We start from the raw sequence: 8347 nt of genomic DNA, 5'->3' as shown, positions 1-8347 counted from the left end.
AACAATATGGGTTTATTTAAACGCCAAATGGATTCGTAAATAAAAAAAGTTAAAAGAGCTTGTGTGGTGCAAACACAGTGTACAAGATGCCTGTTACATCACTTCTGGTTCACTCTACGTATGCGGCCACACCCTATGCGTTACATCACGACACGTGACTTCATCAGGGGATGTTACATCACGACACGTGACTTCTTCAAGGAAAGTACCCTGATGAAGTCACGTGTTGTGATGTAACATGTAGGGCGTGGCCGCATACATAGAGCGAACCGGAAGTGGCGTAAGAGGCGTCTTGTATGCCGTGTATGCACCACACAAGCTCTTTTAACTTGTTTTAATGTAAGGATCCATTTGGCGTTTGAATAAACCTGTATTGTTTATACATATTACACTATGGGAGGCTATTCTTTTTCAATGGTTGGAACCGTGAGTTGGCCATGTAATCAGGAACTCCGAAGGAGAAGTTTGACATCAGTATAGGGAGGTTTGAGTCCGATCTAACACCACCTAGAATCAGAACCCCCAGCACGTTTGCAAATTGGAGATCCGCAGCTGTGAGCCTGTTTCCATCATATGAGATCCATAAGATTGATTATACTTCCTATGGAGGTAAAGGCTCTGTGAGCATTACGTTTTAGCGAAGTCACGAAGATTTTTGTTAAGAAGAATTTGCTTTGATCTCTTAGAAGGTTAGTTTCACTAATTTTGGATATTTTGGGCTTTTATCACCCATTTCACCGTTTAAATTGTTTTAGCACATGTTTGATTCATTAATCTCATTTATTATTTAGAAATTTGCGCTGATCACTCCTGCTTATACTATTTAAGACCTTGGCTCCTGGGTTTGACGCGCATTTCTGCGATGGACAGGATAGGGACAGATCACCTGTCTGTCAGGGAAAGTGGCCTGCTCTAGGGAGAGGTTCCTTACAAGTAGGAACATGCTAGAGATATGCCATCCTTCCTGGAATCCTCTTGCCTGGTTGCAGACCAGCCAGGCCACATTCCGCTCTCTGAGACAGATGGATGCTCAAGAACCGCTCAGTTCTACCTTGCCCTGACGTACTGTGAGTGTTCCCAGTCGGATGCTTTCCCACTGGGCTATTTGTATCATTGAACTTTCTCTTCAATACAAGTTTTGTTTATTGCAACCGGACTGTGTAATTGTGATGGATCAGGTAAAATACCCATTTTCTATGCATCTTTTTTATACTATAAAGTCTATTTTTTTTTTCCTGTATATAAACTGCTTTTATATTCCTGCTCAAAATGGACACTAGTAGCACCCCCTCCCATCGTGTCAAAGGAATGTGAAACTAAGATGGCGCCTCTACCCAGGAATACGCCTGACTTGGTGACGCCCGGATCCTGGAGGAAGTTCACCTTACATGGACACAACCAATCAGAAACTACTAATACCTAGATAACATTGTGCTAACGATACATATGCTCACCTCCTTAGTAACCCACCTTTAAAACCCCCCATGTATCCGGAACCAATAAAGCATAGGTGTGCGCAGCCTAATGCATTAGGGTGTGCACCCTTAAGCTCAAACACACATGCATGTGTATGTATCTACATATATATGACCCCGGCACATTGATCTCCCTGCTGGCACAGTGAAAGAGAAAACGATAAACACTTCTCTTATGGCAGAGCCGGTAAGAGGGAGATCTTTCCCATGTTCCTGTTGCTATACAGAACGATAACACTAATGCGCATGGGGGGATTAGGGCGTGCCTGGGCACACCCGGCACACCCTGTGCGCACGCCTATGCAATAAAGACAGTATCATCAATCTGAGCACAGTTTCAGTGTGATCTTCTCTTGTGCATGCACTAAGGGTTAATCAGGACCGGGGGCAGATACCCATCAGACCATTGGTCCGATCCAAAACATAATCACTGCCGCCGCAACCCACCCACAGATGCTGTTCTAAAGGGGGCCCTTTAGAAATAAATTAGATGCACCCCACCATAATGCATGAATAATGTGTTATCAGCACATGCCAACAGGTCTTAAAAAGTGTGTGATAATGTGCATGCACAGGTGGGAATCCAATTTCAAAATAAAATTAGAAGATTTTGGCAAGGCATCTTTGACAGATAGGACGTCAAATTAGAGAGATCCTGTAGCAGAATAATCAGAATCTTCATTTTAGGTTTTTTGCTGGGGGATAAAAGTGAGAATCTGTTCTGGATAAAACAGACAATTCTTCTTTCGCATATTGGGACTACATAGAAAGCAGTACCTGGCAGAGAGCCACCCCTGTGTATGTCTCATATACAGAAGCTCAGGCCTACGACTGGAAATTCACACTGCGAGTGGGCGGTAAATGGGGACCACAAGAAGTGGTGTGTATGTTACTCTATAGTGAGCCAGTCATATCTATACAGCTCTACACAGTCTGTTCCTGCCCTCCTTCCTGCTTCTAGCGTGCCTATTTCACACACATCCTGGTGACACCTCATGCTGAGACGTTCTTCTATACATCCTGTGTAACCCTAAAATGGTTAAAATACCCCTGGGTTACTAGTAAGGTATGGGCTGCGTGGTCTACTTTTACTTAATTATATTCTATTTTTATCTTTACCGCCCCTCATTTCATAATTCTTCACTCCGCTATGCTCTTCCAGGCCATGGGTTCCATGGGAGATCTCTACATACATATAGGGACCTTTTTGGTCCAATTCACTAATGACCCATTCAAACAAATGCATTAATGCAACCGGTATTGTGCACTATGATGCTGCAAAAATGGACCTGACCCCCAGCCCCCTTTTTCTTTCATGCAGCATGTGCATTGTGGTTTGCTGCCGTGTGGGTGCATTGTAATAGTGTGTGGGGGGGGGGGTGGTAATCAAAAGGAATGTTATTGAAACCCACCAAACCCACAGTTAGCACGTTACTACAAAATAAAGATATGAATGGACCCTTGGTCTAGATTAACACCTTTGAACGTGTGGTTTCATGCATTTTTACATGTGTCATCAGAATCAGCATTTTCAAGCCCTCCTAATGTCATCAATATATGAGATCCTGGACCATTTGATGTATGTTTTCTGATCTTTGCGACGTGCGCCTATGATCTACAATTCGGGTTAGTGTAACTGTCAGGGCATTTTTTCGGTGGGAACGCGGGGGAGCGCAGTTCCAGCACCTCCAGCACTGAATGTATGTAATGATAAGGGGTGCTGGGATGGGCTGGAGGGTCTATTGTTGCTGGAGCGGATCTATTTTTGAGTGGCAGTCTATTGTTGCTGGTGGGTCAATTATTGCTGGAAGAGATCTACTATTGATGGAGGGGGTCTATTGTTGCTGGCTGATGGATAGTCTATTGATGCTGGCTGCTGGGAGATCTGTTGTTGCTGCTGGGTGGTATTTTGTTGTGGGGGTCCATTGTTGCTAGGGGGGGTCTATTGTTTCTGAGTGAATCTATTGTTGCTGGGGGGACTATTGCTGCTGGCTGTGGGGAATCTATTTTACTACATTTCTTGCTATCATTAACAAATTTCATAAAAAATTACTTAGCACCACAAAGTTATACTTGGCTCTGTACTCTCTAAAAGGGGCAGTACTGAGAGGTGGGTAGGGGATGAAACCAAGCAACGGTGCTCAGAGGTGGGTAGGGGATGAAAACAAGCAACGGTGCTCAGAGGTGGGTAGGGGGTGGAGATAAGAAGTGACTCAGAAGGGTGCAATTCCTGCACCCATTCTCTAAGAAAAAAAGCCCTGGTAATTGCATTCTATTTGGTTTTGTTCACATATATGCGCTGAAATTTTGTATATTCATATGTACATTTACTTGCAGAAAACTATTCATATTGTTAATTCAGGACACCTCTGAAGAAGGAATCCTAAAACATGTTAGGTGCCTGCATCCATATATTTTTAATCATTGTTCATGATATATGTTTTTCCACATTTTTGTATTAATAAAACTGATATTTTATACAATCTTTTTGGTTCTCCGCCTTCGTGCAACTATAGTACCACCCTTGAGAGTATTTCTCTTTTACATTTAATCAGGGATGGTGGCACCCCATCCATTTTAGCCACAATCCATGTCTATCAAACATTGTCATCAATAATCCCTGTAACTGTCAGAAACCATGAAATCAGACCGAGACAGAAGTACAGTTAAATCACACTTGTTTAATAATAACAGAAAATAGAACAAACTTAGTCAAAACAAAGCCAGAGTTCAGGAACCGCAATGGATAGTCAGACAAGCCAAACGTCAGGGAGCCACAGATGAGCATAGTAAAACAGCAAGCAGGATCTGGAGCCAGAAGGGATGTCAGCCAAGCAAGTCTTTTACAGGAATGCAGGAGAGTGTCTCTGTTATGTTAACCAAGGCGAAGGCAGAGATCCTCTGGACTGGACGGCTTAAGTAGGCAGGACAGACGAGCAGGATATCATCAACAGCTGAGTGACTGTGGAGAGATAGGAGCTGGCAATTAGCCAACAGCTGTGCGGCCAGCTCAGAGAAGGAAGGGCTGAGCCCAGCCCTGACAGTAACACCCCCCCCCAAAAAAAAAAAAACCTCAATGCGCGTCACCATTAAAAACAATGGCTAGCTTGTCTGTAATGCCCTTACTGCTAGGTGGTTAGGTTATTTTGGTTTTTAGGCTTCTGTTGTAATTACAAGAGCAGACATTATTTAGGTTGGTCTGTTCAGGGTTTCACAGGCTGTGTGTTTAATTCCTTCCCCCTGCCTCTAGAAGAAGCTTCTACAGCAGTGGTCTCCAAACTGTGGCCCTAGGGCCGGATGTAGCTCTTTACTTGCATTTATCCAGCCTGATGCATTATTTCTGCCACTGACACCAACAATGGGGCACTATTCTTCCCACTGAAACAAGTGAGGGTGTACCTCTTCTCCCATTGACACCATTGATGCAGAACCATTCCTCCCATAGCCACCAATGATGGGGGACTATTCCTCCCACTGATACCAATGACGGGACACAATTCTTTCGAAAGATACCAATGATGGAACACTATTCCTTCCACTGACATCAACCAAGGGGCATAATTCCTGCCACTGACACCAACAATTGGGGAAACTGTTCCTTCCACTAACACCAACTAGGGGGCATAATTCCTGCCACTGACACCAACTAGTGGGCATAGTTCCTGCCACTGACAGCAACAATGGGGCACTGTTCCTTCCAATGACACCAACTAGGGGGCATAATTCCTTCCACTGGCAACAAAAATTTGGGAACTATTCCTCCCACTGACACACAACTATTTCTCCACCTAATACCAATGTTTGGGCATGGTTTACTCCCACTGGTCACAGTCCGGCCTCCCTGAAGGACAGTAAACTGTCCTTTTCTTTAGAAAGTTTGGAGACCCCTGTTCTATAGCTTAGGGAGGGAAAATTCAAATACCCGGCCTGAATGTTTAGTAGGGCCTGGTCATTACCTGGGGAGGTGTGCCAAGATGGAGTCTGGGTTACTGTAAAATAGACTGGTGTCCTAGGTGGATTGTATTTTTACCCCTGTGGGGATGGATATGTGAGCTGAGAGGAGGGGGACTGCTTGTCTCTGGGACCCCCTCAGGACTGGAAGCTGAAATACTTTACTAGAGGCTGCAGCTGTGTTTCCAGTTCAACCTGATCCCCTAAAAGTTCAGCACTTTGATTATCGTATAAGCATGAAACTTGGATTCACAAAAATATGTGCTTGTGAATTGGCATCGCATACTTACCAACTGTCATGAATTTCCCGGGACATTCCCGGGATTTAGACCCTTTTCCCGGATTAAGCCATTCCTGGGAAATGTCCCGGGAAATTCTTATTTTACCGATTTTTTTTTCGCCGCCGCTAGAGGTCTGTGGCTGACGGAGACAATGTCTCCACCGGCCGCCATTTTCCCGAAAACCAAATTACTGTTTAGTAATGGCCGGGTGCCTGTCAATAGAATTTGAGCTGTGGCACCACCCACCTCCCGCCCCGCTGCCTTCTGTCTGTGACCTGATGTGGGAAGGGGCGGGGGTGGGCGGCGCTGCAGCTCAATTGCTATTGGCAGCCACCCGGCTATTTTGTCCCATTCTGATTAGTAATGGTGGCGGAAAGAGTCTCCACTGCTGGGAATGCCTGATCTGTAAGGAAAGGGGGGGCTCCATTGGGGGATGCCTGATGTAAGGACAGGACTCTGCTGGCAGTGCCTGATGTAAGGGGGGACTCCGCTGCAATGCCTGATGTAAAGGGGGACTCCTCTGGCAATGTCTGATGTAATGGGGGACTCCGCTGGCAATGTCTGATGTAATGGGGGACTCCGCTGGCAATGTCTGATGTAATGGGGGACTCCGCTGGCAATGTCTGATGTAAGGGAGGACTCTGCTGGCAATTGCAGATGTAAGGGGGGACTCCGCTGGAAATGTCTTATGTAAGGGGGGACTCTGATGGCAATGCTTGATGTAAGGGGGGACTCCGCTGCAATGCCTGATGTAAGGGGGGACTCCGCTGGCAATGTCTGATGTAAGGGGGGACTCGCTGGCAATGTCTGATGTAAGGGAGGGCTCTGCTGGCAATGTCTGATGTAAGGGGGGACTCTGATGGCAATGCCTGATGTAAGGGGGGACTCTGCTGGCAATGTCTGATGTAAGGGGGGACTCCGCTGCAATGCCTGATGTAAGGGGGGACTCCGCTGGCAATGCCTGATGTAAGGGGGGACTCTGCTGGCAATGTCTGATGTAAGGGGGGACTCTGCTGGCAATGTCTGATGTAAGGGGGGGTCTCTGATGGCAATGCCTGATGTAAGGGGGGACTCCGCTGGCAATATCTGATGTAAGGGGGGACTCTGATGGCAATGTCTGATGTAAGGGGGGGACTCCGCTGGCAATGTCTGATGTAAGGGGGACTCCGCTGGCAATGTCTGATGTAAGGGGGGACACCTGATGACATCTGGTGGCAGGCGACATGGCAGGTGACACGCTCAGGGATCCCACTGATTCTGCATTATGGTAAGTTAAATAATTTCATTCTATATTACAATGTAATAATAGAAATAATGCACTTCAATCATCCTGACACCATAACAACCTTGGTGCCGGGATGATTGAAGCGCCAACACCAGGTGTTTGGAGTATCTTTATCTGCTGATTGTTAAACTTTCTGTAATACGCATATTTCTATTGTGTAGGATCTGCGCCTGCTGTCACTCCATCCCTATTTTTCTTTCTTTCTTTCTTTCTTTCTTTCTTTCTTTCTTTCTTTCTTTCTTTCTTTCTTTCTTTCTTTCTTTCTTTCTTTCTTTCTTTCTTTCTTTCTTTCTTTCTTTCTTTCTTTCTTTCTTTCTTTCTTTCTTTCTCTCCCTCTTTCTTTCTCTCTCCATCCCTCATTCACCTCATACCACACCCCTTCAGAGCCACGCCCATTTAAGACACGCCCACTATTCTGCTCACACCACGCCCACGCAAAGCGCGCTGCATTTTTCTGTTACAGTATGCCCAGCCTACAAAATAATGCCACGCCCCTAATTATAGCAAGGCTCCGCCTACATGCAAAAAAGTGTCCTGAATTTTTTTTTTTGCAATGTTGGCAACTATGAGCATGTGCTAAGCACATAAAGGCCATGTGCATTTTGCAGCCGATTCATGAATACGTTTCAAGTGTTAAAGTACCAATCTATGAATGAAGGAGGAGGACGTTTCAATCATCCACCCATCCTCCATTTATAGATCACATTTCATTCATAGAAGCTGTAGTACCAGTTTGTTGGGCCGCACACATAAGCTAAACAAATGAATACAAACAAATTTGTTGTTTTTGTTATATATTTTTGTAGCACTACCTCCACGAATCAGGGACAACTTCCTCCCTATTTACAGCTCCTCCTGCACAGCTTAACTTGATCCTCTGTGCAGCTCCACTTGACTTACTTTGCAGAACTCCAATTGAATTATTCTTTGGGAATGAACAGTCACTTGTTAACTCAACAAAAGCCCTTTACAGGTTAGGAACTCTCAGTCCCTTAGAAAAGTAGCACATGTGGCGTGAACTGCATTCTGAAACACCTTCAGCTTCCCTGTAGACACTGGTTCCAGCTCTACTTCTTTCAGGAAATGCTAGCCCACCTGGCTGCCTCTTCACCATCCCACCTAGCTGCTTTTTCTTCACAGTCTACCCGACTGACACACTGGAGATCTCCCAGGGCAAGATTCGATGAAGACTTAGCACCAGTGGCGGCCTGGTGCTCCATCGGTCAGGGTGGGTATCGCTCGAGCCCACATTAACCCTCACCCCCCCCCCGTCACTCCAGCGCGCCACTGCACACCATAAGCAACCCCCCCCTAGTCGCCAGCTCGCTCGACCTCTGGCCTCCCTTCAGCCCTGC

The 8347-nt window shown here is 45.8% G+C and overlaps 1 long non-coding RNA gene across 2 annotated transcripts in view; it reads left to right on the top strand.

Moving 5' to 3' along the window:
* The first annotated feature begins 2409 nt into the window (after positions 1-2409).
* LOC141146168 (uncharacterized) overlaps positions 2410-8347 on the top strand; it is a 51163-nt gene continuing 45225 nt past the window's right edge. Inside the window, exon 1 of one of the 2 annotated variants that reach the window (XR_012244744.1) lies at positions 2410-2541. This is a non-coding gene — a long non-coding RNA (uncharacterized lncRNA). The remainder of the gene's footprint in view (positions 2542-8347) is intronic. The other variant, XR_012244743.1, reaches the window with a different exon arrangement.

This window comes from Aquarana catesbeiana, linkage group LG05 (genome assembly GCF_042186555.1).
Source record: "Aquarana catesbeiana isolate 2022-GZ linkage group LG05, ASM4218655v1, whole genome shotgun sequence".
Taxonomy (NCBI): Eukaryota; Metazoa; Chordata; class Amphibia; order Anura; family Ranidae; genus Aquarana; species Aquarana catesbeiana.
The sequence above is the reverse complement of the archived record's forward strand: the minus strand, read 5'-3'. Positions and strand labels throughout refer to the sequence as shown.